Genomic DNA, 10,179 nt, shown 5'->3' on the forward strand with positions numbered 1-10,179 from the left:
AAAACTCTGTTTTCCCAAAGGATGTTCCTTTGTGGTCTTACACCACTCCATGACTGTGGAGTACAGGAGAGGTCCCAAATAGCCCGTGAAAGCCCATTACTTGGCATTTTCCTTTTTCCCCTCTAAGGTCTGCAAGAGAAGCAGAGATGAAGGTTGTTCCTATTGCTCCAGGTCACCTCTGCCAAGCATCCAGTATGGAACAGCCAGGGGTTGTAAAGTGCTCTGAACCTGAAAAGTGCTAACTAAGAAAATGAAGCCCAACACGAGTGTTATTAATAAATGCCAGCCACTGTTATATAACTCCTAATCATGAACTGCGTCTTTCGGCCCCCATTGTTCCATTGTCAGGCCCTATTATCTGGGAACTCTTACCCACCGACCACAAGAAATAGCCTGGGCTCTGCGGGTTTGCAAACTTTGTTGTTGGAAAGCTTTTCATGCAATTGTTTTTGCTTTGCGCTGTTGCCTTCCTCATTGTACAGATGTGGGTGTGTATCACAGCCCACACCCTCTGCCTTTTGCCTCAGGATAGCTTTGAAAATGAGCTGATCTGTCTCAGTGAGTGTTTTTCCTAAGAATTCTCTTTAAAAACAACAACATTCAAACAAAAAAACCCTCATTTTCCTGAAGTGAAGCTTGTGCTGGGGAAAGATGCTGGCCTGCAATCCCAGCAGAATGAGTGCACTGTATCCTCAGAAGAGATTCCCCGCAGGAACAGCAGTGCCTGAGCCCAGGCCTGAAGGCAGGAGGAGTGTGGGCTACCTCGGTCTCTAGAGCTCAGTCGGAGCAGGGCAGATTGGGGCTTGCAGGGCTGGACTATTGGTCCCCCCCTGCCAGACCCTGAGCTTTCAGCCACCCCACTTCAGTGCTCCTTGTCCTCTTCACCACAGCCCATCTCAACTTGGGTTTCTGTATGGTGGTTCTACCTGGAAGTCCACATGGAGCTCCTCTGGCACTAGTGCAAGCTTGTAAGGAAGTCTCAGCTCTCCTTTTGAGCTACTTCAGGCCTTTGCAGAGGTTTTCATGACCCAGTAAGTGTGGATCTTCAAGGCACTTTCCCGCTGCCCAATCTAAGGTACAGCAGCATGGGAAGATCTGCAGGCTGCTCACAGCTTGCCAATGTAGAAGCACTGTCATTCATAGGGCTTAGGCTAGGACCAATTACACTGAAAAATGCCTTTCCAGCCAAAATATAACAGTTTGCTGAACTTTGTCTCATTTAAAGAGAAGTTTTAAATCAAAATCAGAAAATGCCAGGCAAAGAGCTTTTGGTATCCAGTTTTGGAGGCCTGTATTTTCTCTACCAATGGATTTTAAAAATCTGTGAGACTCTTTTCTTCCTTTCATTGGAAAGTCTGAAATGACACAGAAAACTAAAAATAGTAACAATACCCAACCAAGTCATCGGTGTTTTTCAGTAAGCTCTAATGCTAACTGATGCTGTCTTGGGCAGGTTTGGTTACTTTTCTGACCAGGGCCTATTATTAGGGTTGCAAATATTCCCAACCAAGATGGTCTGGAAGCCTGTTCCTGAATGTTTTTTCCTGTAATTCATGCAACACCTCACACCTTTGTGCAGTGACAATCTGAAAGTGCAGTGATGCTCTTGAGGTGGGAATGGAGGTGAGGAGCATCCAGAGCAGTGCTGCAGTATGATCTCAGCATGGTCTCCAAGCTGGGACTGTGACCTTGGGGCCACCCTCCCTCACCATCTGCAGAGATGGGCTCTGCGACACTTGTCACAGGACCATCCTTGGTGGCTGGATATGCACCCCACACCAGCCTGAGCTCTCCCATTTGTCCATCCTCTGGCCCATCCTGGGCTTTGCAGCAAAGGGCAGGCACAGAACATATGTGGCCACCACTGGGCATCCTTCTGCCCAGCCATTCCTGTGCTTTCCCTTTAAGAGGGAGCAAGACACAGATGTTGTGTGTGCTGTGCAGGAGCTGGGGCAGCCCAGGAGACCACTCTCCTGGGATGTCTGCATGGCACAGAGACATCTACCTAACAATTGAGGGAATACTTTCCATCCAGAGAACCCATCTCGTGGTCCCCTCTTCATTTGTGACACAAGGGAAAATGTGAAGCAGCCAAGATGCATGAATCACTGTCCCAAACAACATATAATGAACTCATAAAATCAAAGGCAGGGTTAGTTTCAACCCGTGCTGCCAGGGCTCCTTGGACATTGTCTGGAATGAATTTAAGTTGTTACAAAACTCTCTGTGTGTTTCTCTTCCCCCCAACCCCCCAAACTGTCTTTCTTCTCTCCCTCTTCGCACCATGTTTTCCTATGAGCTTCTTTCCCTTCCCTCCCTCCCACTTCTCCTCTCCTGCCTTCCTTCTCTCTCTGTTCACCCTGGTCCCTCCTTCCCAGCCCTTTGTCCCAGCCCTTCCTCTCAGTATCACTTCTTCCCCCAACCATCTGGCTGCCAGCCATGTACCACCACCACTTTTCAGAACAACTCATATTCAGGACAGCTTCAGACAAAACTCATCCAGCAAGTCCCGTGTCACCTGCTCGGTCTGACATGGTTTCACCAAGAGAGCCCCTGGTCTCCTCCCTCACTGGGAGCTCAGGCCCAAATCATCAGCAAAGGCAGTGGAGGGATGTCCTCTCCAGACACTCTGGAGGACTGGAGAAGTGTGGCCACATGCATTTGACCATATGCTCACACTTCTGCTGCCTCACAGGAATTCACAGAATTTCCTGAGTTGGAAGTGGCCCCCAAACATCAAGCCCAACTCCTGGCCTTGCACAGGACATCCCAACATTCCCACCATGTGGCTGAGAGCGTTGTCCAAACACTTCTGGAGCTCTGGCAAGTTTGGGGCTGTGAATTGCCTTAATCAATACAGGCCTGCTCATGTGCCAGCACTCCCAAAGGGGACAAGGAAGCAGGCACTTCAGTCCCACCACCACTTCAAAAATCAGGCATTTGTTTATATCACAGTAGCTGCTGCTGCTGCTTGCAACTGAGCAGATGCTGGAGCCACAGGAGCTGCTCGAGGCAAGTTTGAGCAGCAACAGGCCCTGCTGCCTTGGAGACCTGGGCTGGCATCTCTGTGCTGCAGCTCCTGATCCCAGCAGCAGGCTGGGGCCCCCAGCCCTTGGGCAACCAAGGCCCCTTGAGCTGTGCCCAGCTGAGCAGCACAGGCACCGCCCAAGCTGCTGAGGCTCTCTGGAATCCCAACCCAAATCTACCCAGACATTGAATTGGTTTGGAGCAAACACGATGCAAGCCAAACCTCAACCCCAGCCATGCCAGAGCCAGCCTAGCAAGTTGCTCCCGGCTCACACAGGACTGCCTCCATCTGCCAGGCAGGTTTGTGGACCTCCTCCCTTGGTGTCTCGCTGGGAGCACTCCTGAAGCACCAGGCACACGCTGTGCTCCGATTGCAACATCGTTCTGCGGTGGCGTCCTATTCCTCCAACGCTACAGACGAGGTGTTATCTGCCAGCCGGCAGGGCTCACATTGCTCCGGGACGAGAGAGCACCGCGCGGCTCCTCCCATCCCTGCTCAAGGCTTGGAGCAGGGAAACGAGAGCAGAGAGGAGCCGGGTCCCCAAAGCATGAAGATGCTGAGGTGGCTGATGAAGTTTATTAAAAGAGCTCCTTGTGCTAAAGCTAAGCTTTGCTTCTGACTTCAGGCCCTTGAACAGCATTTGGAAAAAAGCTCTCAAAATTCAGGTGAGATGTTTCCCAGAAGAAACCCTCACTGCATCCACATAATCCTGCTGAGCAGAGATGCCACTGGCGGGCAGCTGTGCATCCTTGAGAGGCCCCCGTGGCCCCGAGAGCACGCCGAGGTTCTGCCGTGGCACAAGGGGGGTGCAAGACACGCGGAGCGTCCTCCCACTTGTGACAATCACAGCATCCTTCCCCTGATGGCAAGAGGACATCTTCCTGCCGATGGGAACATACACTCGGCTGTCAGTGCCCGGTTTATCCCGCGGCTCCAATCCACCCGCTCCGGCTGGCGAAGCCTCTCCCCGGCTCAGACCGAGCTGCGGGGGAATGGCTCCACCTCGCGGCCGCCGGGCCGGGCCAGGCTCGCACCCGCCGCTCCCTCGGGGCTGGAGGGTCCCGCGGCTGCTGCGACCGCGCCCTTGGGGACACGCGTGTCCCTTTGCCTGCCGTGGAGAAGGAACATGCCGGTGCCATAGCGGTCGCTGCAGAGCAGGGGGACGCACACAGGAGTGTAAGGTGTGGGGGTGACATTCTTGAGTGGCCTGCACAAACAGCCATGGCAGTCATGCAGGGATGGAATTAAAGACGAACCAAAGCGTGTTCAGGAAAGGACCAGGCACAGGTCTTGCAGCTCAGGAAACTGATGAGAGAGAAAGAAGCACTAAATCAATTCCTGACCCCAGGTGCTTGCTGAATAGGGGGACCTGAGACACACTCATCACATTCAGCATTGTCCAGGAATGTTTTCACTGTGAGCAGGGCCACACAAGTCCCTTTGCCATGTAGCCCATGGCTAGAAGTAGCCACAGCAGGATAACATAGAGATAAAGATGTGCTAGAAGAGTAGGACCTGGAGTGCCTGCAGAACTGCCACTTCCTAGGGGCATGGAGCGTGTTTGAGGGCTGTGTTGCACATCAAGCCCAGCCTCTGCATCATCTTTCCACAGCATCCCACAGTCCAAGACCAGGAATGGCAATGGCACCGAACATGGCCTCAGCACACACTGCTGCAGGTTCAACATCTCTCCAGCCTTGCCAGCAGACCACAGCCCCTTGGGTGCCCCAGCTTGGCCTGGGGCTGTGAGTGGAAGCTCCAGCACTGTGCCTGACCTGTGCAATGTTCATGCTGGGGTGAGCAGGGGCAAGGCAGGACAAAGTTCACATAATGTCACTGCAGTGGTTCTGCATGTTATATGGAGTTATATGCTGCATTTTTTGGTGATACTGCACAGAGTTCCTTTCCCCAAGCCACACTCACTGCGCACCTTTCAACAAATCCTATCTCCAGCAGGGTGAACTGCCCCTACTGACCTTTCTGAGCGTCAGAGAAAGCTGTTGTGGCCCAGAGCAGGGCTGCTGGTCCCCGGGGAGCGCCTATTTGGGCTGCCCCCATATCCCCGCAGTGCTCAAACCCAGGGTGCTACCAGAATCTGGACCCCAGGCTAAGCAGGCAGCCCAGGATACCTCTGTTCCCCAGCAGTGCAGAGCAAGAGGAAGGACCCAAATGCACCATGGATGCACTGGGCCTGCAGGAAGGCTGGTAGTGAGGAGAGTCAAGGTGGAGGGAACAGACTCCCAAGGGCTGCTGACGCTCAGGTGAGCCCCAAGCCACTGGTGTGGAGCATGGCAGGATGCCTTGGGCAAATCACACCCCACGAGGAGGGTGTCTGTACCTCTCTGCATGGTCACATTTCAGTTCCTGGCAGCAGCTGCTGTGACCTGCACTCCAGGAGATAGCATGTGTGGGGACAGACTCTCAGCACAGGGTGTGAAGGCAGATGTGTCTGTCAGGAGACTGATAGTCCCAAAAGGGAGGCAGATAAGGTGCACTTGGAAGAGTAAATACCATAGAAATAAGGGAAACAGGAGAATTATGGAGTCCTGAAGATTCCTTAAGAAATCCTGAAGATGACCCAGTGGCTGAAATGGGATCCTCCTCTCTAACTGCACTGGGAGAGGGGCCTGTGGGACCAGTCAAAGGAAGGAGTCCTGCCTTCTGGCAGTAAACTTCTTCCTTCTCCAGTGTGGAGGTTAAAGAAGGACGTGGCAAGGGAGTAGGTAGGGTATCTTCCCTGCTTGTCTGGAAACATGAGCCTCCACCTCAAGGAGCCGTTCCGACACGCCGGGATGGGGCTGGGGCTGCCCGCTGTGACATGTTCTCCTTCCTCGGGGGGGCTGGGGACTGGATTACAGGCGGGGTCATGTGGCAAGTGAGCCAACGCGGGGCGCCGGGCCCCGGCCACACCGACACCGACACTGCGCATCCCGGGCCTGGGCCCGGCGCCCCGCGCGCTTCCTTGCGCCCCGGGGTCGGAAGGGGGCGCGCGAGCGCCGCGCACCGATCGCGGAGGGCTCGGGTGTCCGGGGTCTGTCCGAGGTCTGTCCGGTGTCTGTCCGGGGTCTGTCCGGGGTCTGACCGGGGTCTGTCCGGGGTCTGTCCAGGTCTGTCCGGTGTCTGTCCGGGGTCTGGTGTCCGGTGCTGGGTCCGAGCCGCTCTGTGGGCTCAGGGCAATGGCCAGGCGTGTCCTTTGCAGGGCTGGGCTGGCTTTGAGTGTGTGCTGCAAGGGTGGAGGGGGCTAGGTACAGAGGGCAGAAGAGGGCATCAGCCCAGGGGACAGACGGTTCCAGGGGCACTTTAGAGCCCCTTCCAATTCCTAAAGCGGCTCCAACAGAGCTGGAGAGGGACTTGGCAGTGATAGGACGAGGGGGAATGGCTTCCCACTGGCCGAGGGCAGGGTTAGACAGGATATTGGGAAGGAATTCTTCCCTGTGAGGGTGGTGAGGGCCTGGCACAGGCTGCCCAGAGAAGCTGTGGCTGCCTCATGCCTGAAAGTGCTCAAGGATAGGGTTGAATGAGCAATTTGGTCTAGTGAAAGATATCCCTGCTGTACAATTGGACTGGATGATTTTTAAAGTCCCTCCAACCCATTGGACAATTCTGATCTGCCCCAGCTGACTTGGTACTTGCAGTTTTGCTCCAACACCTTCTGGATGTCTGTGTCCTTTCAACAATCCTTTCTTGACTGGGAAGCCTGGCTGGCATCAAATGTTGTACCTTCATGAGGCACAAGGAGCAGGAATGAATGCAGAATGGGAGCTTGTGATGGACAGAGCATCATGAAGACCGCAGAGTGACAAACAACACAGTGTGCTTGCCCTCTCATCCTGCCAGTCCTGTCAGATCTGCCCAGGAAGGCAGCAAACACTGGGTGATGTCCGCATGCTGAGGAACCCCATCACAGTCTGATTCCTACCTCAGTGAGTGCTCCATCCCTGCTGATGTCTGTAGCACTGCCATTTGCCAAATCCAGATTCACATGTTTCTCACAGGCTCTCCATCCTACAAAGAGGAAACAGGGGAAAACAGGGATTCAGGAAACAGCTTTTGCCCATCTCAAATGAGCTTTCACTGATGTGAGGCCTGTGGACAGCAGTTGCAAAGCTTTTCCATATGGCGGCCAGCACTTCTAACATCATGTCTGAGTCACAGGATGGTGGGGGTCCAGTGGGTGTGAAAACAGCAGCACTGAGGTTGTGGTGATGCAGCGCCCTAGCTCAGCACCACCCTGGAGCAGCCAGGCCAGGCTGACTCAGTATCACAGCTCATCTTCATCGTTGTCCTTGTGTTTCCTGATGAGGAAAATGCCTTCAGGTCGATCCTTTGGACAATTCCTGCTTCATGTCACTTCAGGATCTTCTAGCCATGCTCCATTTTGCACTATTGCTTTCATCATCCCAGCCTGTCCCTGGTGTCACACTGTCCTGACAACCCCGGGCCTTGCTCTGCCCTGCAGTCTGATCTGATCCCACACAATGCAAACACTGGTCCTGCACTAGCATCTCATCTGAGATCTGCATTGGGACTGCTTTTGTGGCTTCTGGCTTGACTGCCCAGCTCCCCAAATGCCCAAGTGTCACCAAGAAAGACAGGAGGGCCACAGGATACCTGTAGCATTGGACTTAGAGCCTTGATGTTCCCCTGCTCATGGCCCAGGTCTCTGTCCTCTCAACTGGTCGCTCTTGTTTATCCGCATCCCTGCTGCTGGAATAGGAGGGGAAACGTGTTTAGTGCAACAAGGCAGAGAGCAGCAAACAGCAATTCCCCTGGGGCTTGTGGCCAGCTGGGGTCTGCTCCTTCAGTGAGCATCTGCCAGCCAGCTGGGAGAGCTGCTCTTGCAACCTGCTGCCCCAGAGCAACAGGATGTGGGTAACCAGGGGTGCCCTGGGAACAGGGTGATAGTGGGTGGGGACTTTGAACATAACGGGTGGGCACTGTGTTGGCACCTTGCCCTTCTTCCCACCTCCAGTGCGGTCTTCAGTCCTCATATCCATTGCAAGGGCAATTACAAGAGGATGTTCCCCAAACAAACTGGCCAAACTGGCAGATGTGGGGGCCACAAGGCTGTGAACACAGCCCCAGTGAGGGAGAGAATCCAGGTCTGGGTTTCCTGCTCTCCTGCAACGCCTCGCACAAACTGATTAAATTAGTTTCACCTTTTTCGTGCCCAACTCGCAGGTGGCCTGGGGATAGCGGGGCAGCCCCTTGGGGGCAGCCGTGCTGGGTATGGAAGTGCCCCGCTTTCTCTCCCTCCCTGTCCAAAATTCAGAGACCGAGGGTGACTCTGGGGCAGCAGCGCAAGAAAAGCCCCTGCACCACGGGATGGAGCGAAGACTCCAGCTTCCTCCATAAGAGAAGCTGCTCCCGCCTGGTAAATGCCTTATTTGCTTCGGGAAGCAGAGGGAGAATAACCAGCTGCCTTGGCGGCGGCACCCTCGGCGCGGTGGGCTACGGCCCGCAGCCACCCGCACTCCGGGGATGGATCCTCTGTGGGCTGAGCGAACTCCCGGGGTGCGGTGGGCCTGGCCGGGCAGCAGGTGGGACCGCGGCCACCGGGACCCCCGCAGCGCTGACCGGCGGGAGGGCTGCCCGCGGCGGGGCGGCCCCGCTTCCCGCCCGGCTCCCGGCCCTGCCCGCTGGGCTGCCGGCGGGGCGGAGGGCGGAGGCAGGGCTGGCAGCGGCGGCGGGCGGCGCACACGCACACACCTCCCTGCATGTGATTAAATGGCTCGAAATCTGCTTCTGATTTCCTTGGGGAGGTGACTTTTCCCTTCTTTTCAACCCGGGATTTATTGGAGCCTTTTTACTCCGCGTCCAGGCGGCGGTCGGGGCTCAGTTTCTCCATTTCTTGCTTTTCTTTTCCTTTTTATTTTTTTTAAGGGGTGGTTGTTTTTTTTTTTTTTTTCCCCTTTCCTCTCCTTTTCGCCCTGCCCTGCCGCCTCCCCCCTCCCTCCCGCAGCCGAAGCAGCCACGGGCGGTACGGTGGAGCGGGCGGGAGCGCGGCCGGCTGCGGGCACAGCGCTGGGACCGGCCCGCACCGCCGAGAGCAGCGCTCCCGCTTTCCACTATTTCGCCTTGTTTCGTCCCCACGCACGATTCTCTGGAAATTTGTTATCATTGCTTTTCCCCCCCCACCCTTTTCTTCACTTTTTTCCCTTTCTTCGCGCTGCGGACAGCACCGAGAAGGAGCTACCCCCTGCGCGCCGTCCGCCCCGCCGCGGACCCGGCTCCTCTCGCCGCCGCTCCCGGACCTGTCGCCCAGACCGGCCCCGCTACCTGCCCGGCCGCGGTAAGCTGCGCTCCCAACTTCCCGGCGCTCCGGGCTCTCGCTCTCCTCCCCACCGCTCCCTCTCTTGTTGCCCTTTATTCCTCCCTCTCCCCCCGAACTCACCCTCCCTTTATTTCCCTTTTCATCCTTTCAGCGCCGAGAACGGGGCTGCCCGCCCGCCCGGCGCCGAGTCCCGCTCTCGTCCCCGGGCAGCTCCGGCCGCCGCCGCTCGCACTCTGGCCCAGCTCGGCCCGGCCCGGCCCGGCTCGCTGCCGCCGCCTCGCAGAGCCGGCTCGGGAGCTCTCGGCGCTCTACGGAGCCCCACAGTGCCGCAGCCCGGCGGAGCTCCGGCCCCGCTCGGTGCGGGTGCAGTGCGGGCAGCGGCGGGAGCCCTGCCAGGCCGAGCCTGCGGTGCCAGCCCCGGCTGACCGGGCACGAGGCACGCACGTGGTGCCCTGCCCACCGCTCCCACCGCGGGCCCTTCGCCTGTGAGGGCTCCGCCGGCACAACGTCACCTGCGCGGGCGGCATCGCCCCTGTCACCATCCCAGGCTTGGGGTCCACCACTAGTATCTTCCTAGCAGGGCTGCTCCAAGAGACTCCCCTGCAGGGTGGGCTCGGAGAGTCGTCTTCCTTTGGAAACGGCTCCCGTGGGATGTGCTCTGCTCCACTGCAGTTCTGGAGCCAGGCTGAGCAAGACCCTCAGCACCCTGAGTACCCGGCCCTTAAGCCACAGCTCTGGCCAGTGAACGTGTGCGTGAGCAGCTTCACGGGAAGAAGGGAAGCTGGGCTGCGTTTGGTGGGTTTGCTTTTGCTTTCCTCTCTTGGAGCTGCTGAAACCTCATTTCCTCAAAACACCATCCTACCCACAGCTTCCCTGG

At 56.6% G+C, this 10,179-nt stretch overlaps 1 long non-coding RNA gene across 1 annotated transcript; it reads right to left on the bottom strand.

Annotated features, from left to right (window-relative positions):
* Positions 1 to 4,121: 4,121 nt before the first annotated feature.
* On the bottom strand, positions 4,122 to 9,528 carry LOC148221932 (uncharacterized). The gene is made up of 4 exons (XR_015807283.1): positions 9,423 to 9,528; positions 7,640 to 7,735; positions 6,948 to 7,033; positions 4,122 to 4,333 (listed from the first exon to the last, which is right to left on the bottom strand). It is a non-coding gene; the product is annotated as an uncharacterized LOC148221932 (long non-coding RNA).
* Between the last annotated feature and the right edge of the window lie 651 nt (positions 9,529 to 10,179).

Source organism: Sturnus vulgaris, chromosome 16, assembly GCF_052056855.1.
Source record: "Sturnus vulgaris isolate bStuVul1 chromosome 16, bStuVul1.hap1, whole genome shotgun sequence".
NCBI classification, from domain to species: domain Eukaryota; kingdom Metazoa; phylum Chordata; class Aves; order Passeriformes; family Sturnidae; genus Sturnus; species Sturnus vulgaris.